Here is a 26774-nt window from a genome sequence, read left to right on the forward strand (position 1 = left end):
GATTGTATCTTTGTTCTCCTCTTGAGAATTTTCATAATTCACTACCAATAGTTCTTCTATTAATGAAATTCAAAAAATAAATCTTAAAACTAGTAACTGCTTCTGCCTTGCCTTTTGAGCTGTTGAAGTCTTCTGCTTCTGGGCTCCTTTTCCTGGCCCCTGCAGAGCTTCTCTTCCACAGCAGGATATTCTCACTTACAAGTCCTACCCTCAAAGCATGAAAGACCTTTGATGCTGCTGTTATCACTTAAAGTCAGTATGTGACGAGATACTGAGCTACTACAATCTTTCTTTATACTTAAAACAGGAAATAATTTTGGTATTTTAGATACCAGTGTGTTAACCAGTGTGTTAACTGTTGGTAAATACTGACTTTTTAATGGCAATTTTTCTGTAGAGTAGTTTTCAGAGTAGCAGCCGTGTTAGTCTGTATCTGCAAGAACACTTCCACCTCTCTAACCACTCAGTGACAGACTTGAAGGTGGCAATTTTGCAACAAAAAAACTTCAAAAACAGACTCCAAAGAGAGACTGCTGAACTCGAATTAATATACAAATTAGATACAATTAACTCAGGCCTAAACAGAGACTGGCAATGATTCGGTCATTACACTAATTGAATCTATTTCCCTATGTTAAGTTCTCCTCACATCTTCTATGGGTCATCTCAATGATCACTTCAAAGGTTTTTTTTCTCCTTCTGACAATAGCTCATCTCAATTGATTGGACTCTTCCAGTTGGTATGGGTACTTCCACCTTTTCATGTTCTCTGTATGTATAAATATCTCCTGTCTGTGTGTTCCATTCTGTGCATCCGAAGAAGTGAGCTGTAGCCCACGAAAGCTTATGCTGAAATAAATTTGTTAGTCTCTAAGATGCTACAAGTACTCCTGTTCTTTCTTCAGATTAGAAGTTAAACATATAACAAGATTCAGTGGCTGGAAGTGGATGTTAGACAAATTCTGACTGGAAATATGGTGCACATTTTTCACAGTGAGGGTAATTAACTTTTGGAACAACTTACCAAGGGTTGTGGTGGATTCTCCATAACTGGCAATTTTTAAATCAAGATAGAATATTTTTCTAAAAGATCTGCTCTATCTTAAACAAGCATCATTCTGAGAAAGTTATATGGCCTGTGTTATACAGAAGGTCAAACTAGATTATCACAATGTTCCCTTCTGGCCTCTAAACCCTTCATGCTGAGCCGATGATATCCAATGGGGGTACAATGGTGTTAATTTAAAAAGTCAACAGACATCACAGAGTTACCACAGTTATTTTGTATTCCAAGAACACACACTACAACATGTTAGGTAGGCTCCACTGCATAGCGACTGTTGACAAATGTCGACTTTTTGATGGCAATCACTGTATGTGCTCATTACTGATTCTCATCATAACAATTCCTAAGTACACCTCTACCTTCACATAACGCTGTCCTTGGGAGCCAAAAAATCTTACCACGCTATAGGTGAAACCGTGTTATATTGAACTTGCTTTGATCCACCCGAGTGCACAGGCCCGCGCCCCCGGAGCACTGCTTTACGGCTTATATCCGAATTCGTGTTATATCGGATGGCGTTATATCGAGGTAGCGGTGTAGTTAAGGACTGGGCAGGCTAATTGATGCATGGTAATTTCCATTGCAGTTACTTTAGTGATTTCAGATTGTCCGAGACAGATGCAGGTTCGAGTAAGTATTTGATTGAGAGAGGAAAATTAAAATGTGACACATTGAAATTTCAAACCACGTGGCTTTTTATTAGCGGGGATAAGTTACAACTTGGGCTGGGGAGAGGCAATTTATCAGCTAGAAATACTATCAGAATAAAACCACACACAACTGGAAACAGTCTATTTACATCCGACAACAAGAAACCAAGCGATTTATAATCAACTGCTCACTAAAATCCAGAACAGATACACAAAACTAAGTAAACTGTACACATATTAACCAAATATTGTAAAATACACCAACCAATCACAATAGCAATCAGTACAACAATTTGACTTTCATATACTGTATACACAACTTTGTACCCCTAGAAAGAAAGGAAAAGAAGGAAGGAAGAGTCTGAGCGAACAGAGTATTTACAGAAAACAAAATGCACATACCACACTCCAGGCGCAGCTGACCAGCAGTACAGACGTCAAGGGTATGACGAATTGGTGAGAAGTAATCCAAAAGAAAAATTGATACAACACGAGCCAGCAAAATCCGGAGGAGAGCCTGGCTGAAAGGGTGATCAGGCCTTTCAGCTAACACACAGATACTCCTGATGTTTTTGGCACGAGACATGGTTTTATTTGAAAACTCTTATTTGTGTCAGCATCAGATTGGTCCCTAGCTCCTTCACCTTCCAGGTTCCGAGCTGGTGCACCCAGCACACTACTTTTTGCACACATGGCCCCATAGTGTAGCACACGGCACCAACTTGACCTTTTGACCAGACAGAAGGTTTGAGAATAGTCACACGGCACTATAATGTTGCACACCGCACCATAGGGTAGCACATGGCACTACGGTGTTGCACACTGTACCAATGTGACCTTTTGACTGACAATTGGCCATACAGATGCCATGTTTGAGCATAGGTTTAGGGTTGTGACACAGATGCCCTCAAAAAATCAGTTAATAATGATAGCATTCAGATCCTATTCCCTTATTTACTGATTTGAGCAACACCTTTGTAATGAGTTTGTCTGGGCATCCTATAATTGATTTTGTTAATGTAACTATTAAACTAATCTTGAAAACCAGGGATTGGCAGCCTTTGGCACACAGCTTGCCAGGGTAAGCACCCTGGTGGACCGGACTGGTTGGTTTACCTGCCGTGTCCACAGGTTCGGCTGATTGCGGCTCCCACTGGCTGCAGTTTGCCGCTTCAGGCCAATGGAGGCCACGGGAAGTGGCGGCCAGCATATCCCTTGGCCCGTGCCACTTCCCGCAAGCCCCATTGGCCTGGAGCGGTGAACCGCAGCCAGTGGGAGCCACGATAGGCCGAACCTGCAGATGCAGCAGGTAAACTGACCCGGCCCACCAGAGTGCTTACCCTGGTGGGACGCAGGCCAAAGGTTGCCAATCCCTGCTTAAATCAATCTCTGTTTGCAATGAGTTCACCTTGAAATGTCACTGTAAAACACTCTTGTGGGGTCCTACATTTACCCTCAGTAATCTGTTTAAGTCCAGTGAGATCTATGTATAAGATTTAAGCACATAGGCCAGATCTTCACTGGTGTAAATCAGCATAGCTTCACTGATTCGAACTACTGTAACTGTCCAATCCTGCAACCCCTTCTATTGTTTGGATTTTAGAGTCTCTCTGTCTCTTGTATGATCCTGAACAATTCAGAATGTAGAAATTAGGACATCTGTATATTAGAGTGATGATCTTAGTAGAAGTGGATGGATAATCTGTGAGGCATTAATATTAGTTGTCATAGTCTGATCCAACATTTCTATAGAATATGCCTATGTGTTTGTAGAAGCTCTTATCAAGAATAGGTCCTGTGATAAGAAATTTTTACAGTTCCTGCTGTGGCTCTCTAATGGAGAACGTATAAGGTCCAGGAGCACACTGAAATTTAAACTGGTTCATTCCTGTTTGCTGGACCACATGTTCTTTCCTTCATTTGCTGACTCATTAGTTAAAGTTTGCAACAACATAAAAATAATACAACTCAGCACTAATGTTTCAGCAATCATTTTCACTACGTAAATGCACTGATTGCAGTCTTTAGTGCCACCAATTCCCACAACCCCTTTACATGTAATGATTCACACGGTTCTTGCAAATGTTCCGCTTACACAATTTACCACAGACAGTTATATTAAATATCAAAGAACTGTTTATTTCCTACTGAAGAGATACAGCATCACATCTTTTCTTTTCTAATGAAGTAAAGTACAACACTCTGTGGAGCTGCCTGCTGGAAGTCCAAGAACAACTGCTTCATGGACTTATTCCAGGTGGTACTGAAGAAGCACCCTAATTTGCTACCATAAAACAAAACCAGTAATGTTCCTCACAATCATATCTATGTTTTTTGCCTTATTTTGCCTTGCACTGGCACTTTTTTTTTTTTTGGACTTTATTTTAGCTGCTATTAGCAAGGTGAAAGAGAGGAGGTAAATGTAGGTAATCTAGGGCTTGTCTGCAGTGGTAAGTTTTGTCACCATACACACTAGAAGGGGACTTTTGTCGGGAAAAATGCCCACGTTTGGCAACAAAAAACTTCCACCCCTAGGAGACAAAGAGCCAGTGTAGACACTGCTGATTGTTTTGTCGAGGGAACCGGCTTCCGCCAGTATCCCATAATGCCTGCCCTGATTGTTCTGCTGAGTGTTGTGATCTCTGCTGCCTCGCCCCTTTCAAAGCTCCGGGAAGTATCTATGTGCTGCTCTGTTTGGGGAATAAACAAAGAGCAAATCATTGGAATGCTCCTGTTCTTCCCTGCACTAGGAACACAGCAGAAGGCAGACTGCTGCTGCAGGGGGAGAGGGACAGACTGCTGTGCTGCTTTGCCGTCCCTCAGCATGGAGAGCTCACAGAGCTGCTCATGATGATACTCTGGGCAGCTGAGGGGGCTGTGCGAGAACTCAGAGAGAATCCTTAGATGCACCGCGATACATACCCACAGTGCATTGCTCACCCTGTCGATGACATATGATCTGTTGACCAAGGGAGCACGTGTGAACACCCTTTAGCGATTTTTGTTTTGTCAACCTTTTGGTGTCAACATAAGTTTTGTCAACAAAACTTGGTAGTGTAGACAAGCCCCTAGTCTCCGCCTCCTCACTACAAAGACCAGAGATGCTGAGGGGCTTGTCTTCTTTCCCACTCTTCTTCCATGGCTGGTATGGTATGACTGTCTGCTAGGCAGAGGTAGGAGCAAGTCAACATCTGTCACAGACAAGAAATAGCAAGAGGACCATTGCTCTATACATTTACACACACTCTCTCTCTCTCAACTTGGGACTCATGAAAGCAGCAACTGGGTTGGGTGGGCTGAAGATTTAAAACATCTCCACTGACATCAAGCTTCAAAATCTTTTCAAGAGAATTGAAAATCTAAAATAAACAAGTCTCCCCAAACAGCTCTATTTACTTAACTTTCTGGAAATAATAAACCTAAACAAAGGGAAAGAAAGCATCAGACATCTCCTTATATCTACTTATCACAATCATCCTTTAATCTCTTCTCTGCACACTTTATGACACTTGGATCTGACTACTGATGTATTCCACACAGGCAGTAGAATAAATTCTCCTCCAACATCAAAAAAGCCACAAGAAATTCAAGAATCCAACCAACGCAGCAGGAAAATAATCCTTGGTGTATTACTAGTCTCCTACAAGCACAACAACTACTGGCACTGTATCAAATAGTAAAAGTTGAAGAAGTAAAACTGAGCATGGGAAGGCAAAAGTCAAATCTTTTGGGGAAGCTAGCCAAGAAGATAAATCTGGCACAGGGAACTGTTCTCTCTTATGACCAAACTCTATATATTTTAAGAAATCTTACAACACACAGCACAATTTTGTCACCGGTATTTGTAGAGCCAGTGGTCGATTTTCTGTGTGAATGACTTTTTAGCAGAAAATGAAGTTTCCACTCTAAAGCTGGACTACATCTCCCATGACACAATGCAGTCTCCCCTCTAATTGAGCAGGGTGGTGCATCATGGGAGTCACAAAGCTGTGGGAGCATCCTAGGAGATGGTGTAGCCTGGGAGGCCAACCCCTGGGGGACAGTGGGGCATCAGGCATCTGAACTACAGCTACCTATGAGGCAATGTGCATTATCAGGAAATGCAATTTAATGTTTAACTTACTTGAAGCTAAATGTTTTGGGTTAATTCAACAAACCAAAATGAAATATTTCTATTCCAGAATATCAAAATGTTTTGATTGAAGATGTCATAATGAAATGTTTAATAACTTCTACATCAACATTTTGTAATGTTTCATTCTGCCAAAAATTTCAATATTTCAATTCTTATCCCAACTCTGGACAAAAACAAGTGTTGAAATATCAAAATTTCTCATGCAATGGATATTCCAATTTGCACTCAGCTCTACATATTCGCTTTAATTAGCACCTTCCTACAAAAGTAGCCCCATTCATGTCAACAAAAGGGACTGAGCAATCAGAGCAACAAAAATATATTTTAGAAGTTTTGGTGAAAAATAATGTTGCAAAAATTGTAAATCTGTATCTATTCCCAAAAAATATACAGGACCACTGCACTGAGTGCACCTCTGGATGAAATATCATTTATAACAAGCTATAGTATAGAATTCATTACTTGTACTTATCTTCTTTCTGTGACCTGTAGTATATAATACACCAACACAAAACCATTACTAAACCATAATGTGATATTTAATCTGAATATTAAACTCTTCACTCCCCTTATGTTTTCTTTGCATGATAAAATAAGTCATCTTGTATTAGTGTTTTCATTCTATATGTACATATTGTTTGATTCTTTTGTTGTTGTATAAGGCAAAATCATCTCTAGCCCTAATGTGGCCTGCCAGGGCCTCATTCTGCCTCCCTGAATGGGCACAGTACTACTACATAGATCACAGCTGTTAGTCCCCTGTAGAATGTTGCCTCTTCCCTTTCACACCCCTTCCCCTGAGAGCCAGTGGGCAAAAGGAGGCAGATCGATGTTGTGGATTGTGATGTAGGCAGTCAAACTAGTGGTCAGGGCAGAAGCAGGGATCTGGAGCAAGGCAGATGGGCAGGAACTAGAAACAAGACAGAGGTCTGGAACAAGGCAGGGCTCAGGAGTTGGGTGGAAAGTCCGGGTCCAATGTAGTAACCAGCCCAGGATATTAACTGGTTGCTCATACAACTTCCTGTGGCTCCTGGCTTAAATAGTAAGTTTGAACCAATCAAAGAGGCCGGATATCTCCTCCAATAGTGGGTGGTGCCTCTGGTGAGCTAGGGTCCAACACCTCAAACTCTCTGCTGCTGCTAGCAAGCTGATAGCTTCTCTTTGAGGACTGCCTGGGGACCTGGCTTGAGACCCACAGTCCTTCACAGCAGAGAGCCAACATGCAACTCCCAATACACTCATGTCACTGGAGTGGGATAGGCACAAATGGAGAAGTTCACTTACTGTAGTTCTGAAGAGTAGGTATTTACTCCACCAAAGTAAGAGCTGAGGAGGGGAGGAATTGTGAGCCGGAGTCATAATCCCTCCTCAGTGTTCCTTCTGGGATGGCCCAGTGATGGGCTGCCCCATATTTAGGGCTAAGCCTAAAGATGACATCTACAGTCCCTGTCTAGAAGTGCTTGCAGTCTGACTTGTGTACAGGAAGTTTTAAATGAAGGTCAAATATTAAGCATAAGGCAAAAAAAGAAAAAAAAATCCCCAGTCTTGCATGTTCACGAAGACAAGAATCATTCAACATGGCAAAGATAAAGATAGGCAGGAGAGCCAGGAGTCTTGTGTTTGGGCTCTTGCACTAACCTGAAATTACTTTACTTAACTTCCCTTCAGCAGAGAACCTGATAATGCCCGTTAGTGAAGTAAAAAAGTCTTCCGACGTTAGCAAGGCTGAAATGATGTCCAGAAATAGTGCATCTGTTAAAGAGGAATGTAGGTAATTTTTTTAAGCTTGTTTTTACTAACTCTGTTTAATTGAATATTTGGTAGATTTTTTTATATAGCACATCACAAGCCTCCTTCCACATTTAAAATTCCTATCAATTTAGTTTGGAGTTACAGTACAAGAAATGCTAGCTCAGGCCTGGTTTTTGCGTTGTTTGTCATACCTTACAGTGATATCCATCTGGATTTTCCAGGTGGATCTGTATGAGAAATTAATTTGAATCTGTTTCTAGTGGTGTCTATCAAGGAAATCTTCATCCTGGGGAACATACATTTGAGATCACATGTTGCGACTAGTAAAATGTCCTTGGACTTTCTAACAGGAAAGATATTGTACAGAACATAGGATAATTAAATATTAAACTTGCTTCTAACAGATAAAGATGAAATTGATCTCTGGACTAAAAATTAGTCATCTGTATACAAAAAAGGGTGACAAACTGGTTGAAATTCACAATTTCCCACAGAACACAGATTCCAATATTTGCTTTCATCCCAAATTAGAGTGAAAAGTTGAAGATTCAAAATTGCCCACAAAACAACATTTCTGAACAAATGTTTTAGAAATATCAAAAGGGCCTTATCAAAATATTTTGTTTTGATAAGGTCAGAGCACTTAATTTAACTTAATAATATACCAGCCAAAATAAAACACTTCAGCATTATTGAAATGAAGCGTTTTGATAACTTTTTGTCAAAAATATTGAGGAAATCAACACACTTATTAAATGTTTAGATTTCAGCAAATTAGCATTTTCCAGTGCAAAAAAAATGTTCTATCTGAAAATTTTCAACCAGCTTTAATCCTGACATCATTACGGCCATTGTATGCAAATAGAATACAGGTCCCATTATTAATATAGACTGAAAAGGGCCGATTTCTCCAAAGTAAAAATAATTAGAAGCAAAGTAGAGTAGGAGAAAAAAATTTAACAGAGAAGTGTAAATGAAAATTTAGAGTTCTCTAATAGATGCTCCAAAAGCCACAGTTCCTCAATTATGACAAAAAGGCTGCTTTGGGGGCAAAGTTATCAACCTGGTTAACAAGGGATGCAAAATCATCAAATAAATAAATAAATAAATCAATAAATCCATATATGAAAATAGAAAAAACAGGAGGTTGATGGTGCGACATCATTGATGCCAGTTGGCAGAGCGGTCTCACTGTTCTTTACAAGTGACTGCTATCTCAGGCCTGACAAACTTACCACATTTAATGCACTGTTTTCATGATATTTTCCATAAAGTGTGGCATGTGAGGTCTCTACTGAAAGCTTGTAATTTATCAATACTCATAATTAAGGCTATGATTTAGTCATGGGTATTTTTAGTAAAAGTCATGGACAGGTCACGGGCAATAAACAAAAATTCATGGTCCATGACCTGTCCATGACTTATACCATAAATACCACTGACTAAATTGTAATGGGAGAGCAGTAGTACTGGGGGGAGCCGGCAGGAAGGCTGTTGGCAGGGGTGCCCTGGGGGCGCCCGCTGGTCAGGGGTGGCCGCACCCCAGGGGGCCTGCAGCTTAGGGTGAGGGCTGCACCCCAAGACCAGTAGCACCAGCTACTGGGGCAACCAAACAGCAGCTGCTCCAGCTGCCCCGGGACCACTGCTCAGGCAGTCCCCAGGTCAGTTGCATTGGCCACTGCTCGAGCGGTCCCCAGGGCCACCTGAGCAGCCTGGGCAGCACTGGGGTCATCACCTTGGCACTGTACAAGTCAGAAATCATGGAAAGTCATGGAATCTGTGACTTCTGTGACCTCTGTGACAGACACAGAGTCCTACTCATAATCATTGCAAGATGTGTACAGGTATATTTAAGGAATAAATGTAATTATGTTGAAAACTGTGCCTTATGGTCTTGGAGTAGAAATTGGTCACCAGGGAATTAGTGATGGCCCATTCAAGTGGGAGGGAGCTGTTGCCTCTCTCTGGTTAGCTGGTGATGTAGTGCAAGGTTCAGTCATCTTGTCCCATCCCAGAACACTCAGTAGAAAACCATCAAAGACAACTGCAAACAATTGAAACCACTTGGAGGTAAAAAAGGAAAATTACGAACGGGCAGGGGATCGCTTTATCTGTGAATAAAAACAAAAGACTGATTCAGTTTATCACAGGGTGGAGAAAGACACTGCATCCATTTCTCTGAGGAGATATCTTGCTGAGTGGGAGTGTTTCCTAAAAGATTGGATCCAGGCTCCTGTGAAGCCAGCCAGCTCTACAACAGGCTGAACTTTGGGGTGGAAATGGGGAACCTACTTTATTGGTAACTATCAATAAGTGTAGGCCCTAGTTACATTTTATTATTTTATTTTGTATTGTAGCCATTTGTTTCCATCACTCTTGGTTGTTTCTAGTTGGAACCTCTGTTTTTTTTCTTAAATAAACCTTGTGTGTTGTTATAAGTGCTGTGCATTTTACAAGAGCAGGAATTTAAGGTAAAACTGGTAAACTGGGGTACCTTTTTCCTTTGGGAGCGGAGGATTTGAAATTTCGATGAGTTGCCAGTGTCAGGAGCTGAATGTCACAGGGGAATTCTTCAGAGGGACTTGGGGACTGTTGGGGTGCACCTCTTTTTAATCTGCAAGGCAAAGACAAGGCTGGCATAACCCAGAGGAGAGTGCTTGAGTGGCTGAAAAGCTGCTGGTGGTACAGAGCCAACACCCATCACGGCAAGACTCCCTCTCACTGGGGTCAGGGGTAACAAGAGGACTTACTGTCCTGGGTACCTGGGAATCATCAGATGGCAGTGACTATAAATTATCATTAAAGAAACTCAGTTGATAAGGGAAGCTAAAGGTACCAGTAAAAAAAGAAATCTATGGCCAATAAGGTTAACAATAATAAGAATAAATTTTTAAAACATATTAAAGAACAAAAGAAATCTTAACAAAAGTATTGGTCTGTTACTAAATGGAATTCATGACATTGTCATTAATGATACCTTTCTCTTTGGTACACTTTGTCCTTTCTTTTCTTTCACGTCTCCATTCAACAAAAATAGCATTTGTAAAGAGGGCTGAAAAAGAAAAATATCTATATCTGAATAGGAACATTTTTCTTTTGTAAACAGGAAATTTAATATAGTTGTATTGTACATGTGTAATTAGAGATTTCTGTGTGACTAAACGGCATTCTCACTTATGTTCTATGAGCAATACAGAGTACATTTCCACCTACTATAAGTTATCAAGGTACAACATATATATGAAAAGGGCCCCTAAAATTCCATAAAATTTCAGGAACCATTTTTGTAAAAAGCAGAAGAGAAATCTAGGGCTACAGTTAGAGCATTTCCCAGGCAGTGAGATCTACCTATAATTCTTCTTCTGTGAGAAATCTCAGTGTATTGTATAATGTCAGGATCACTGAGGTTGTCGCATTTCACTGCCAGTGGGATCACATATCATCCATGAAATTATTTCACTTGTGCCCACTGGATCTACTTAAAAGGGATTTTTTTTAATTGTTAGTTTTAAAAGGTGACACCCCCTTACCTTCCAAGATAATATTTATATCCAAGGTGGAACCCTTGGCGAAACACCACCAAGTCCAAGATAAGCCAGGTGACATCAATTGTACTGTTGGAAACAACCATTTGACAATAAATAGATGATAGAAACAGAACACAGTATGGATTTGGACTTGGTGGTGTTATTCACACACAAAGTAAAAAATAATCAGACATGTTGGAGTCCTTGGATTCTTGGTCACACTCCTAATCACTTTCTTCACAAATCAGGAAGGAGTAGGAGTGCTGTGTGGGTAAGATGCATGTCCCTGAGAGTGAAGGGGCTGTCACGTGTTACACAACAGAAAATGTTCCAGCCGATCAAGGAGTGGTTTTGAGGGGAGACTTATCCTTCTTTGTCCAGACAGATGGCAGCCATAATACGAGGATTTAAGATAGTAATGTAAAGGGACAGAATCAGGTGGCAGAGGTAGAAATGTAAGGGTTTCGCCTTGGATATAAATATTTCCTTGGAGGGTAAGGGGGTGTCACCTTTTAAAACTAACAATTAAAAAAAATCCCTTTTAAGTAAACCTGGCCAAAACTTTGTAAGAAATTTTGGGTTTGTTCCAAATCAGAACAAACTCAGATTTCAAAATACAGACATTTCTGACAAATACTTTGAAATCTGGGTTCATTCCAGTTTGAAACAAACCCAAATTTTCTCATGAACCAGGGATTTTGAAAAAAACCTTCATTTCAGAAACACCAACGCACACCACCATTGTGTTTCTGAAAGAAAATTTGCTCCCCAGGACTGGCAGCTGCCGAGTGAAATTGACATTCTTGTGAGACTGACAAGAATGTCAATTTCAGATGCAGCTCTGAAGCAGCCCTGCGATGAGGACTGTCCCAGGGTCAAGAACCCAGAGGTTCCTGACCCAAGGACCCAGAGCTTCCAGACCTCTGGCCAATGAGAAAAAAGATTAAAGAAAATAAAATAGCAAAGGGAAAAAAACATGTCAAATAAGGTACAATATAAGTTATATGAAAAGCTTAGTATGAGCACAGAAAAAGTCCAGCATCCAGACAACATGCAGAAACAGAAATAAGCCCAGCCACATAGCAAAGATATACAGACAAATTATGAAAACACACAGATTGTTACAGACAGAATGTGGTGAAATCAATAAAAAAAAACCCATCCTTTTGGATTTACAGCTTAATAAAAATATGCACAAATGACCTATATATGTTTCATACAAAATAGACAAGGCCATACATGTCTGAAATACAGCAATCCAAAGAGATTATAAAGCTCAGTGGATCAGACTAAAATCATGTAGTGAGAAACAAATTCCAGTCTTGAGAGACAATGTGAACTGTTACTCAGGTGCAAAGGTAAAACAGCCAACCAAGAAATTGTGATTAGCACATTGAGAGACATAAATCACACACAAAATACCCTGATCTTATTAAAAGGATGTGTGCCATAGAGTGTCAGAATAATGGTATCAAACCTAAACTAAACATGAATTATCTGATCTATGTAAAAATATGATCATATGACATAGAGGTATATACATTTAGAGGGTGAGGGATGCAAAGTCTGTTTTACATGACACTTATAGTTAGGGCCTTACCAAATTCATGGCCATGAAAAACGCATCATTGACAGTGAAATCTGGTCCCCCGCGCCCTGTGAAACCTGGTCTTTTGTGTACTCTTACCCTATACTATACAGATTTCACAGGAGAGACCAGTGTTTCTCAAACTGGGGTCCTGACCCAAAAGGGAGTTGCAAAAGGTCACAAGGTTATTTTACAGGGGTCATAGTATTGCCACCCTTACTTCTGCACTGACTTCAGAGCTGGGGAGCTGGAGAGTGGTGGCTGTTGGTTGGGCGCCCAGCTCTGAAGGAAGCGTCCCTCCAGCAGCACTACAGGAGTAAGGGTGGCAATACCATACCACGTCATCCTTACATCTGAGCTGCTGCTGGCAGTGGCTCTGCCTTCAGAGCTGGGCTCCCTGCCAGCAGCTGTGGCTCTCCAGCTGCCCAGCTCGGAAGACAGTGCTGCTGCCAGCAGCAGCGCAGAAGTATGCGTAGTAGTACCAAAAGACCCCTCCAATGAGCTTGCAACCCCCTCCCCCAACAACTGCTTTTTGGGTCAGAACCCCTACAATTACAACACCATGAAATTTCAGATTTAAATAGCTAAAATAATGAAATTTACAATATTTACAATCCTATGACCATGAAATTGACCAAAATGGACCATGAATTTGGTAGGACCCTACTCATAGAAAGCCTTGAAAAAGAGATGATAGCTGCAAAACATGACAGCAGATGGCATCATTAATAGAGTAGAAGACCCAATAGACTGGGTTCATTCCTTAGTTGTTGTAGTGAAAAAAAGGGGCGATGTCACTGGGCGGGACTCACCGATGCTGTGCCTCCTGCTGGTCGTCCAGAGAATTAGTGTTTCCAGCTCCGGAGCGCCCTCTGCAGGCCGGTGTCCCACTTGCCACTGAGCCCGAGTCCCTCCTGGACCCCGGGCATGCTTTCAGGCTAGGGTGCTGACCACCCTGCTACACACACCCTACCTCAAGATTCCCTCCACCCAGTGGGCAGGAGGGGTAGTTCTCCCCAGCTTCCCCAGCAGGAGGTCCCTCTCCTATCGCAGGTTTTCGATCAAGAGGAGCCACCTGCTTTCCTCTTCTGCAGTCTGGGTCCCCACCGTAGCCAGTCCTGTTCCTGCGTGGGTTACCCTGTCCGTCTTGGTCCTCACCATAGGTTGTCCCACTCCCGTGTGGGTTCCACTCTTGATCTAGGACCTCTCTTCCCCATACCCTCTCTCTTCTGGGGCCCTGGTCTTCCCCACTCCTCCTTTGGATTAGTCTCAGACTGAGCCCGATCCTCTGGCCTCCTCCTCTTTCTCTGGGGGCAAGGCTGTCTTTCTCAGCCGCCCTTGTGGCACAGCCAGTGCCTTCCTTTGGCCACCTCCGGGCTAGGCCTGGCCCTGTGAGTTCCATGAGGGCACTCCCTCCTTATGTGCCCGGGCTCCCTACAGACCCAACATGTTTGGGGCCCCTCTGTTGGCTTCACAGGGGGCACTCTAGTCTCTCCACCATTTGTCCCTGGCATAGCCCTTCCTTCAGGGCTCGCCTGGGCCCTGTGAGTCCCGTAGGGACACTCCCTCTTCATGTGCCCTAGTTTCCCACAGGCCCAACAGTTCCTCTGCCTTGGCACTGGCCTCCTGCCCAAGTTACCTGGCCCCCAATGAGACCTATGTGCCCTTCCCCACAACAGCTGTAACAGGCTTGCTTGCTGTTCAGCAAGACAGGCCACACAGGCTCTCCAAAAGTAGTCTCTCATTCTGGGTCTACCTTCTGTTCGCTGAAGTCTTGGATCTGGGCAATAGTCCACAGTCCTTGCCCTTGCCCCTTGTATCAGAGGTGAACTGTCTATGCCTGCATTCTCCACCACAGTGTAATGGGGTGGGACTCACCAGTGCGATGCCTTCTGCAGGTCATCTAGGGAATTTGCGTTTCCAGCTCCGGAGCATCCTCAGCAGGCTGATGTCTCACTTGTCGCTGGGCCCGAGTCCCTCCTGGCTCCTAATGCCCCTTACAGGTCAGGGTACTGTCCTCTGGCAGTACCCCCACAGATCTGGGTCTCCCCTCCCCAGGGAACCCCCAACCTCTATCCCCACCTTGCTTAAGTCTATGGCCACTGCCAGTCATCACCTAGCCCCCGTTCCCTGGGGCAGACTGGAGTGTAAGTGCCATTCATCACCGGCAAGGGGAGTTTGGACCTGCTGCCTCTGCCTACCCTTGGGCTGCCCTCTGCAACCCCAGTACCTTTCTTTGGCCTTTAAGAAGGCCTGCAGCCTGGGGGGGTTTTAAGCCAGAGCTCCCCAGCTCCTCTGGCCTTCTCCCAGCCCTGCTCCAGTCTTGATACTATGCTTCGCTCCTAGCAGCCAGGTCCCTCCCTCTCCACATCTAGAGAGAGACACTCTGTATGCTCCTGGCCCACTTCCCTCTTACAAGTGCCAGCTGGGCCCTGATTGGGACGTGGCTGGTTCCCAAATCAGCCAAGGCTTTCTGCTTTTCCTAGCAGCAGCCCTGTCACAGCCTCAGCCCTCTCCCAGGGCTGATTTAAGCCTTTTAAGGCAGGAGCGGATGACCACCCCGCTACAGGCAGTCAGACTTTTCACTGACCCCAAAGAGTTGAACAAAAATATCCAAGGAACATTTCTTCTTGCCAACAAGTAACAAAAGTGTTTGAGATTACAGGAGCTAAATTCTTCAACAAACTAGATGTATCTGCAGTGTTTTGGCAGTTTGTATAGAGAGAGCTCCAATACTTGCTCTTTAAATTTACTGTTTGATAAATACTGCTTTCTTGAGTGCGCCTTTCTGAATATGTTTGGCAATGGAAGTATTTCGGTGGACAGTGTCCCAGCTCCCAGATGCTAGAAGGTCTCACAGGAGTCAAGATGTACATTGATAATATGATAGTCCAGGGCAGTGGTTCTCAACCATTTTGGGCTCAGGACCCATTTGTAAATGTTTATGGCCTGTCATAACCCAGTAAATAGACTGGGAAGGTTTTGGTCAGGTCTTGCCCCCCTGGGAGGGAGGGGTCCTGCCCAGCCACACTCACCCCATGGTGGCAGCTCCTGCAGCTCCTGAGCTATGGGGCTGGCTGAGCTTGGCTCTCAGTTCCAGGCACTGCAACCTCCGGGGTTGCAGAGCTGTTCATGTTTGGCCCCAACCCCCGGCTGGACCAAATTTGTGTAAGTGGAGTTGTGTCCTGGCTAATGAGGTTGCAGTGCCACTCATTCAGATTTGGCCTACTTGGACTCCTGTCATCATTACAGTTGGGAGAAACCTGAGTGCTGCTGGGGCCCCACAGATTACAGTGCCTGAAGCAGGGAGGTGAGCCCAGTCAGCCCCGTGGGACAGGAGCTGCCACGTGACTCTTTGAAACATTCTGGTGACTCAATTTTGGGTCCTGACCCACAGGTTGGGAAACCCTGGTCTAGGGCAGCACTGCTAATATATATGAGGAATGATTGCAGAGAGAACTGGAAGAATAAAAACTTAAAACTGAACAAGGCAAATGTCATTTTCAAAACAAATGAAATCACCTAGCTAGGAGAGAAATTAACCACAAAGTGAATATGTCTGACATTTCTAAGATCCAGGCAATTCCAAACATGCTGAGGCCCAAAGATTAAGAAAAAGAGATTGCAAGCATATTGGGTTGTGTCCATTTATTCAGACCTATCTGTGCAGCTCGAACAATTAGCCTAAGTAAACTTCTTCACAAAGATACAGAATGGATGTGGATGCCAGAGCATGAAAGAAATTTAAAGGATTTGAAGCATGTACAGGCCTTGGCATCAGTGCCTTGTTTCTTTTGGACACAGTAAACGAGATCAGACTCTCCACAAATGCGTCAAAAGGAGGATTGGGAGCTATATTGCTACAGACACATGGGGCTGATTGTCTGCCTGTAGTATATGACTTCAGTGCTTTGACTGCAGCAAAAAAAAATGTGTAAACAAATAATAAAAGAAAGCTCAGCCTTGCATATATGGCTGTACAAAACACCATGATTTTCTTTATGGTCATAATTTCAAAGCTGAAATACATAAACTACTGATTTTTTTACTACATAAGGAAAGAACTTGGAGGAATCCCAAGCAGGATACAGAGATTACTTTGGAAAGAAGAAAATTATGATATCACAATGATCCCTTCTGGCCTTGGAATCCACAGATACAATCTTGGTTTTATGGACATCATCTTATCATTGCATTGCATTGTGAAGAGCATACATTGCATTTCTCACATATTCTAGATCACTTCTTCATGCAGTATAAGTAAATGTAAACATAATAAAAGCTATCATGTGGTGTGTCACTGGGAATATCGGATGAATTGGAAAGTGGAACAGTTAAGGATGACACACCATATGCAGTAATACTGATAAGTAATGGATGGAGAAATCACCACTTCCCACCTGCATATTGCCAGTATTAAAGGGAGCTTTCGGTGATTTCAGGAGTAATCATGAACAGTAAAAAAAATAGTAGTCTCATACCTACCACAATCTGGGGGTGGGGGAGACGCAAATAGATTTTAAACTTGCATAAATTTAGATATATTTTCATATTTGCATAAAGTTACTTAAATTCTATCCCGTAGTATCTGATGGTGGTCCAGCTCCTCCCAAAACACGCACATGGCAATTAATTCTACATCCTTCAGCCCTACATCTTTTGCAGCCTCCTGCCCTCCATCAGTCATTTTGCATACCTCCAACCCTACATCTGCCCCTGCCTTCCAGCACATCTCAGCTCGGTCTGCAGCTCTGGAAGTTCTTTTTCTTCCCCCACCTCAGACTTGGGGATGGGAGAAGCTCCAGAGATTCTTCACTATCCCCCTAACCCTGCAACCTGCAGGCTGGCAGGAAGCACAAGAGCTCCAAGATCAAAGGGCTGAGTGCTCCATCCTTTTGTGTAGAAAGGGGAAGGAGAGAGTTAGATGCCTGCTTCACATGTGGAGAGAAGGAGATGCGTCTCAGTGTAGGAGCACTTTTCAGTTGCACTTCTCTACAAAGTAGAATAATGGTGGAAAAACAGTCACTCAGAAGGGGAGTTCCCTGTAAACTGATGGGTTTTCCCCATAGACTCATAGGAAGGTTGGGAAATCCAGTCAGTGGGAAAACTCATAGTGTTGGCAGGTCTATAGTCCCCACAGAGATAAGGAAAATGTTGTAAAGAATACACTAAGGGCACCTAGGAATGACTAAGTCTAAAATGGAGCTGAAGAAATTGTATCCGGAGATGAACAGTGACATTGATAGAATGGAGAGCAGCTGTGGACATAGTTGAAATACAGAAATACATACTGGAAAGAATATGTGATAATGCATGGGACAAAATCAGAACTGATGTGTTTGCTCTGGAAAAATGTGATGATAAAGCACTGTTTAAGCAACTTGCTATAAGTAGTGACACAGAAAGGTACCACAGCAGCAGCTTTGATCTGGCATGTTAAATCCATTGTTGCTTATCACAGAAATCCAAGAATTGTAATAACAGACAGTGGATCACAGGTCATGAACAGGGAATTCCTGGACTAAGCTGAAGCTTACAAATTTCATCATAGGAGGTCCTAGATACCATCAATAAAACAGACTAGCAGTCCATGCAGTCTATGTAGTGAAGAACTTGCTAAAAATTATGTAGTCATTTACAGGATATTCATCACCAAAATATCTGACTCCTATGCAATTGTACCGGCAGCACCCTCCACAGACAAGGGTGGATACCAGAACCAGGGTGGCTGTGAAGTGGATTTTCTGGTGCTCTGTGCCCTGATTTGAGGAGACGGGAAGGGATTCCGATCTTCCTTCATGACTGCTGGGGAACCTTATCTCAGGCCTGCAGCAAGAAATCATGATTTCGTTCACAGGCTAAATACTTGATACAGATACAATGTAGTACAAATAGTTAAGTATCAGAGGGGTAGCCGTGTTAGTCTGGATCTGTAAAAGCAGCAAAGAGTCCTGTGGCACCTTACAGACTAACAGAAGTTTTGAAATGAGCTTTCATGGGTGAATACCCACTTCGTCAGATGCATGTAGTGGAAATTTCCAAGGGCAGGTATATATATGCAAGCAAGAAGCAGGCTGGAGATAACAAGGTTAGTTCAATCAGGGAGGATGAGGCCCTCTTCTAGCAGTTGAGGTGTGAAAATCAAGAGAGGAGAAACTGGTTCTGTAGTTGGCTAGCCATTCACAGTCTTTGTTTAATCCTGAGCTGATGGTGTCAAATTTGCAGATGAACTGAAGCTCAGCAGTTTCTCTTTCAAGTCTGGTCCTGAAGTTTTTTTCCTGCAGGATGGCCACCTTAAGATCTGCTATAGTGTGGCCAGGGAGGTTGAAGTGTTCTCCTACAGGTTTTTGTATGTTGCCATTTCTAATATCTGATTTGTGTCCATTTATCCTTTTCCATAGAGATTGTCCAGTTTGGCCGATGTACATAGCAGAAGAACATTGCTGGCATGTGATGGCGTATATTACATTGGTGGACGTGCAGGTGAATGAACCAGTGATGATGTGGCTGATCTGGTTAGGTCCTGTGATGGTGTCACTGGTGTAGATATGTGGGCAGAGTTGGCATTGAGGTTTGTTGCATGGATTGGTTCCCGAGTTAGAGTTACTACGGTGTGGTGTGCAGTTACTGGTGAGAATATGCTTCAGGTTGGCAGGTTGTCTGTGGGCGAGGAGTGGCCTGCCACGTAAGGCCTGTGAAAGTGTGGGATCGTTGTCCAGGATGGGTTGTAGATCCCTGATGATGCGTTGGAAGGGTTTTAGCTGGGGACTGTATGTGATGGCCAGTGGAGTCTTGTTGGTTTCTTTCTTGGGTTTGTCTTGCAGTAGGAGGCTTCTGGGTACACGTCTGGCTCTGTTGATCTGTTTCCTTATTTTCTCATGCACACACTCAGCCCAAAAGAAAAGTCTGGCCTATCTCGGGGACTCTCTTTCTGCCCTTCCACCCCCACAAACATGATACAGTTCTGCGGCGATCTGGAAGCCTACTTTTGCCATCTCTGACTCAGAGAATACTTTCAGGATAACACTGAACAGCCCACTGATACACAGTTACCCTCCCACCAACAGCACAAGAAAAAGAACTCCACATGGACTCCTCCTGAGGGTCGAAATGACAGTTTGGACCTATACATAGAATGCTTCCGCCAATATGCGCAGGCAGAAATTGTGGAAAAACAACATCGCTTGCCTCATAACCTAAGTCGTGCAGAATGCAATGCCATCCACAGCCTCAGAAACCACCCTGACATTATAATCAAAGAGGCTGATAAAGGAGGTGCTGTTGTCATCATGAACAGGTCTGACTACCAAAAGGAGGCAGCCAGACAACGCTCCAATACCAAATTCTACAGGCCACTTCCCTCAGATCCCACTGAGGAATACACTAAGAAACTGCAACATCTACTCAGGACACTCCCTACACCAACACCGGAACAAATCAACATACCCTTAGAGCCCCGACCAGGGTTATTCTATCTACTACCCAAGATCCACAAACCCAGAAATCCTGGACGCCCTATCATCTCGGGCATTGGCACTCTCACTGAAGGACTGTCTGGATATGTGGACTCTCTACTCAGACCCTATGCCACCAGAACTCCCAGCTATCTCCGTGACACCACTGATTTCCTGAGGAAACTACAATGCATTGGTGACCTTCCAGAAAACACCATCCTAGCCACCATGGATGTAGAGGCTCTCTACACAAACATCCCACACACAGATGGAATACAAGCTGTCAGGAACAGTATCCCTGATGATGCCACAGCACAACTGGTTGCTGAGCTCTGTGCCTTTATCCTCACACACAACTATTTCAAATTTGATGACAATATATATCTCCAGATCAGTGGCACCACTGTGGGCACCCGCATGGCCCCACAACATGCCAACATTTTTATGGCTGACCTGGAACAAAGCTTCCTCAGCTCTCGTCCACTCACGCCCCTTCTCTGCCTACGGTACATTGATGATATCTTCATCATCTGGACCCATGGAAAGGAGAATATGTAAAAATTCCACCATGATTTCAACAGCTTTCACCCCACCATCAACCTCAGCCTGGACCAATCTACACAGAAGGTCCACTTCCCTGACACCACGGTGCAAATAAGTGATGGTCACATTAACACCATCTTCTGCTGCTGACTGCTATGCCTACCTTCATGCCTCCAGCTTCCATCCCGAGCACACCACACGATCCATTGTCTACAGCCAAGCACTGAGGTACAACCACATCTGCTCAAACCCCTCAGACAGAGACCAACATCTACAAAATCTCCACCAAGCATTCTCAAAACTACAATACCCGCACGAGGAAATAAGGAAACAGATCAACAGAGCCAGACGTGTACCCAGAAGCCTCCTACTGCAAGACAAGCCCAAGAAAGAAACCAGCAGGACTCCACTGGTCATCACATACAGTCCCCAGCTAAAACCCCTCCAATGCATCATCAGGGATCTACAACCCATCCTGGACAATGATCCCACACTTTCACAGGCCTTACGTGGCAGGCCACTCCTCGCCCACAGACAAGCTGCCAACCTGAAGCATATTCTCACCAGTAACTGCACACCACACCGTAGTAACTCTAACTCAGGAACCAATCCATGCAACAAACCTCAATGCCAACTCTGCCCACATATCTACACCAGTGACACCATCACAGGACCTAACCAGATCAGCTATACCATCACCGGTTCATTCACCTGCATGTCCACCAATGTAATATACGCCATCATATGCTAGCAATGCCCTTCTGCTATGTACATCGGCCAAACTGGACAGTCTCTGTGGAAAAGTCTCAGGTATTAGGAATGGCAACATACAAAAACCTGTAGGAGAACACTTCAACCTCCCTTACCACACAATAGCAGATCTTAAGGTGGCCATCCTGCAGGAAAAAAACTTCAGGACCAGACTTCAAAGAGAAACTGCTGAGCTTCAGTTCATCTGCAAATTTGACACCATCAGCTCAGGATTAAACAAAGACTGTGAATGGCTTGCCAACTACAAAGCCAGTTTCTCCCCCCTTGGTTTTCACACCTCAACTGCTAGAAGAGGGCCTCATCCTCCCTGATTGAACTAACCTTGTTATCTCCAGCCTGCTTCTTGCTTGCATATATATACCGCCCCTGGAAATTTCCACTACATGCATCTGACAAAGTGGGTATTCACCCACGAAAGCTCATGCTCCAAAACTTCTGTTAGTCTATAAGGTGCCACAGGACTCTTTGCTGCTTTTAAAAATAGTTATTAAATTGTCAAAGAAACAAAAGAAATACAGTATGTGTGTTAGGTGTCACTATAGTGCTACGTGAGTCAAGATCACTGGCACTTAGGGGTCTGCTTCTTGTGTGATACATGATTTATAATTCATGACAAACTGATCTTATGCCATTTCATTTAATTATCACAAAAATGTTAGAGAGATTGAGATATAAAAAAATCCAGTAGAGAACATATTCATAGATAACAGCTGAAACTGAGCATCTACCTGGGATTTATATGGAATGCCAATAAAATTGTAGCAATATGTTAGAAACAGTAGTTTGGAATGTAAATTGTCTTTAAATAATTCATCTATTAACACAAAATCTAGATGCAAAATCTCAGTCATGATTTGAAAAAATAAACTTAAAAATAAAAGAAGCATATCTATTATATAACTGATGAATACAGATTTTTGGCATTTATTTCCATGTTTATCAGGTATTCCAGTGGGAGCTGATTGAAAGTCTCATATTTTTCCCCATTAATAAGGTCTATTCCAGTTTTTTTTTCAGATTTATGACTCTACATCTTCCACTATTAAAAAAAACCAGTTGAATGTAATTGATACTAGCTCTAAAATGGGGTGTGTGTGTGTGTGTGTGTGTGTGTGTGTGTGTGTGTGTGTGTGTGTGTGTGTGTGTGTGTGTGTGTGTGTGTGTGTGTGTGTGTGTGTAACCCTTCTGCCCCTCTGAATTGGCAGCAACAAGGGCTGGGTTCAGTATCCAGGGGTTCCGTTTCAATAACACCATGCATAACCGGCTCGAGCCCCCACCCAGTGACCTGAGACACTTACATACCACACCCCCCGAGCGTCTCTAGGAGGTAGTACTTCCCCTCTCACAAGCACGGAGTCTGAGTGTAGCAAAATCTTTTTAATAAAGGAAGGAAACAATGCGGCATCCCACTGGAGAAACACCACAAACAGGATTATAACACAAACCATAAACAAACAAACAAACAAACAAAAAACCCACCCCCAGGTACGTTTGGCAATGTCCTTTTCCCCTTAGGGTCTTAAGTCCAATCACCCCAAAGTCCAACAATCCAAAAGTCTCTGGTCAGTGCCGAGAATTCAAGAGTTTATCTGCAGAGTTTTACCCCCAACCCAGCCTGGGTGGAAAGGGGGGGAAGTCCACTCAGGGTGTTAAGGGGCACCTTACATGGGCCAGGGCCAACTCCTCTGCCTCTCCCTGGAGTTCTGCTGCAGCCTTCACCACGACCAGCTCCACCACACCAGCTGTGCCGCTCTTCCAGCTGTCCCTGCAAACCGCTTCACTCTGCTCACTGTTCCATGGGCTGCTCTAACACGCTGCAAACTGCTCTGCTCTGCCAGCCACTTAACAATAGGTCTTCAGGCTCCCCCACTAGTTAGCACAGCACTCCATGTTCTCAATTCAGCTCTTAGTAGGGGAGCCCTGGTGCTGGTGCACCATTGGCCCAACATGAATTCAGCTCAGCAGTCTCTAGATAGACTCCTAATAGAATTAAAAATTAGCTCTACTCTTTAACATTGGAGAGGAGGATGTGCAATTGGTGTTCCAGGCCCTCAAAAGGGGCCTATGCCATCAGGTACACACACGCCAGTCCCCAACCTCTCTCAATTCATGGGGTTTGGAACCCATGTCCCATGTTTAGCAAGTACCACCCAACTGAGGTTGAGTCATTTCTATCACAAAGCAGTCCCATCCCAAGCTGCTGTGCGGTTATGCTAAGTGGGGGAGGTGCATGCCAATGCAAATTCTTAAAATTCTTTCCACACTCTCTACAATTCACCACTAGATGTCAGGGTAGCGCTCATCCTGACTCTGCTTACATATATATATATATAATTTGTCTGCTTCTAAAATGTTAGTTCCTAAAGTTGATGCAGGGATCATACTGTTAGCCAAATTAGGCTCGTTCTCCCCGGAGCTAGCCAATTACTCCAAAGAGGGACACAGAGAGCTTTGACTGTTTTATTGAACGATCAGCTGAGCGGGTGTCCCCCTCGACTAATGCCAGAGGAAGGGCACACCGAGACAAGCTTTACATTGTATATTTATAGCATTTTACACGTCATATCGGACCACACTGGTCGGAACATGTTTTTCCTGAGTCATCCTGAGTCAGGGGTCGTGAGTACATAGGTGTATTTACCTGCTGATGTCTACATTCCACATTGCTTTCCTTGATCATAGTACCAGCAGTGTTTACCGATCAGTGCTTGTGACAGCAGGTCATAGGCTAGTATTGCATACAACAAATTTTCAATTCATCCATTTACCTATCTTCAATTCATCAATTTACTCATCAATCCCCCCTTTGAATAAAGCATTGAGAGAGCTAAACCCCCAATCTTCAGGTTTTATTGGCTGATACAGCACCATTATTCATTGATAGACAAGTTGATTAGCTATTCGCCGGACTACTGCAATTAAACAGGGAGCAAAGCAAGCTAGAGTTAATAGGACTATAATAAAGACTGCACCGATAAGGAAGCCCTTTTGAAGCACCCTATTTGTGGTAACCAGGACGTAAACCAATCCATATTCCACCCTCCCCATGTCTGAACTGGGACGTGGGCCAACTTTCTCATTTCCTTTGTTAGCTGTTTTACCACTTTTCCATTATCATCGATTTGTATACAGCAGTTAGACTCATTTAATTTCGCACAGACTCCCCCTTCTTCAGCCAGTAAGTAATCGAGGACCATATGATGTTGATAGATCGCATTTCTTATTTGAGTTGATTGATCGGCCAACAGATCAAGAGTTGCGGCCGTTTGGTTAGTTATTATCTCCAAAACAGCCTGTAACCTGATTATCCGATTTAAATTATAAATAGGCTCTCTGGCCCCTGATATTAATTCATTTGGGTTCCAAGTCGCTGGACCATAATGTTTTATAATTCGTTCAGGGGGCCATTCCTGAGCTTCCCATGTTTGGGAGCTTCCGGCAGCTAGGGTGGAGTCTACGAATCGTTTTTCTCTAACTAAATCATCATATACTTTAATTCCCAATTTATTTCCTTGCGTTTGAGGTAATAAAAAGAACAAGGGCCTAATATATCCAACGTAACATACTCCTGACCAATTTGGAGGCAACCTTCGGTAGGCATATTGCCCACAAATCCAGTAATGGCCTTTCAGGGCCCAGGTTCCATTAGCAAAAGGGCCATCCCAGGTTTCGGGGTCCAATGGTTCTTCATAATACAAGTAATTCCCTGACCCTAAGGGCCCCCCTACTATGGCGTGTGAGCCGTCGGAAGCGCAATATTCACATTTCCATGCCCCAGCCCCTGGTTTCCAAGTACAATTACAGCCCCACTCTGGGTTGTTAGTGCTAGACCAAAAGTGTTTAAAGTGGGTACGGGTGCCATTGTGGTGCTGCCATGCCCACTGAAACCACCGTACTACGTGCTCTTTGCTCGTGGTATTATCTCGTTGGCAACTTAAAAAGAGGGCATCAAAAAATCCATCCTGTCCTACCGCCCTGCAACCTGCACCTGTATGATGTTGGTAGGAACATTCTACCCAGCTATTATTAGTAAGTTTTACATGTGTATGGTTCCATCTCCCTTGATATTTAGAGCAGTCGTACGGGTGGCAGTGGGTTTGGTAACAATCAAATCCGAGGGCTAGGGTCCACTCACACTTACTTGTCCCCAAATATACTCCCTCCTGTTTCGTTCGATTAAGACACAAGAAGCCCATTGCGGAGGAATAGAGCCGCCAGGGACTACTATCCGCTGTCCATATTCCTGTTCCATTATGCACTATACTTAAGTTACTAATCCACCACTTGGGTTGCACTGGCTGGGCTACCCAAGGCCATTCATCTAATTCTCCCAGTCCCCCACATACCCAACAGTTGCTAAGATTAAAGGAATTTGCTATAATTTCTCCTAGTTGCATAAACCTGTTTTCCCAACCATAATTATAATGAAAATACAGAAACAGAAATATTACTGATTGCTTCATGGTCTCTTCTTCTTAAAGAGTCCTTTTAGTCCGTTGAGTCCTTGATATTCCCAGGTAGAGTTTTCACCTGTGCCACCCCGGGCCTCCGGAGCCAGGGCGGACAGAGGGCTGGTCCTGTTGTCAGAGGTTTTGCCTGTGCCTCCTCGGGCTTCCGGTGCCGGGGAGGGCAAAGGGCTTGTGTCCTCTACTGGAAACTCAGTCCCTAAAGCAGGGTTTACGTACCATTTTACCCGTGTCTGATGTGTCCATTTACTGTTTCCAAGAAGTTTAACTGCAGCCTGGCTGATGAGCGAAACTGTGTATGGGCCGTCCCACCGTGCTGTTATAGGATCATGTTTCCATTTCTTAACAAGAACCTGGTCACTGATCTGGAACGGATGTACAGGTTGGTCCAATGGAAGAGACTGGAAGGCTGCTGCGTAGCGATGCAATCGGGACAAGACAGTCTGTAGAACAGAAACCTGTTTCCATAAAATATCTTTTCCCACCTCCCAAGTTACATCTTCTTGAAATCCTGGAATAAGAACACGAGGGGGAAAGCCAAAAACCAATTCGAGGGGTGATAATTTCAATCCCTTCCGTGGAGCCCTTCGAATTTTAGTCAAGGCCAAGGGTAAAGCATCTAGCCACTTTAATCCAGACTCCATACATAATTTAGTAAGAGTTTCCTTCAAAGTTCGATTCATTCTTTCTACTTGCCCAGAGCTTTGAGGTCTCCATGAGGTATGCAATTTCCATTGTATACCAAAAGCTTGGGATATTTGTTGGGTTACCTTTGACAGGAAATGACTTCCTTGATCTGAATCGATAACCTCCGGGAGGTGA

General features: G+C 43.7%; 1 protein-coding gene and 1 long non-coding RNA gene across 3 annotated transcripts in view; one reads left to right on the forward strand and one right to left on the reverse strand.

Moving 5' to 3' along the window:
- Positions 1-26774, forward strand: part of KCNQ5 (potassium voltage-gated channel subfamily Q member 5) — a 513967-nt gene that overhangs the window by 357269 nt on the left and 129924 nt on the right. The gene's annotated exons all lie outside the window — the stretch shown is intronic.
- LOC115648321 lies at positions 9134-10628 on the reverse strand. Its single transcript, XR_003999522.1, has 3 exons — positions 10581-10628; positions 10098-10217; positions 9134-9714 (listed from the first exon to the last, which is right to left on the reverse strand). It is a non-coding gene; the product is annotated as an uncharacterized LOC115648321 (long non-coding RNA).

This window comes from Gopherus evgoodei, chromosome 3 (genome assembly GCF_007399415.2).
Source record: "Gopherus evgoodei ecotype Sinaloan lineage chromosome 3, rGopEvg1_v1.p, whole genome shotgun sequence".
In the NCBI taxonomy this organism is placed as follows: Eukaryota; Metazoa; Chordata; order Testudines; family Testudinidae; genus Gopherus; species Gopherus evgoodei.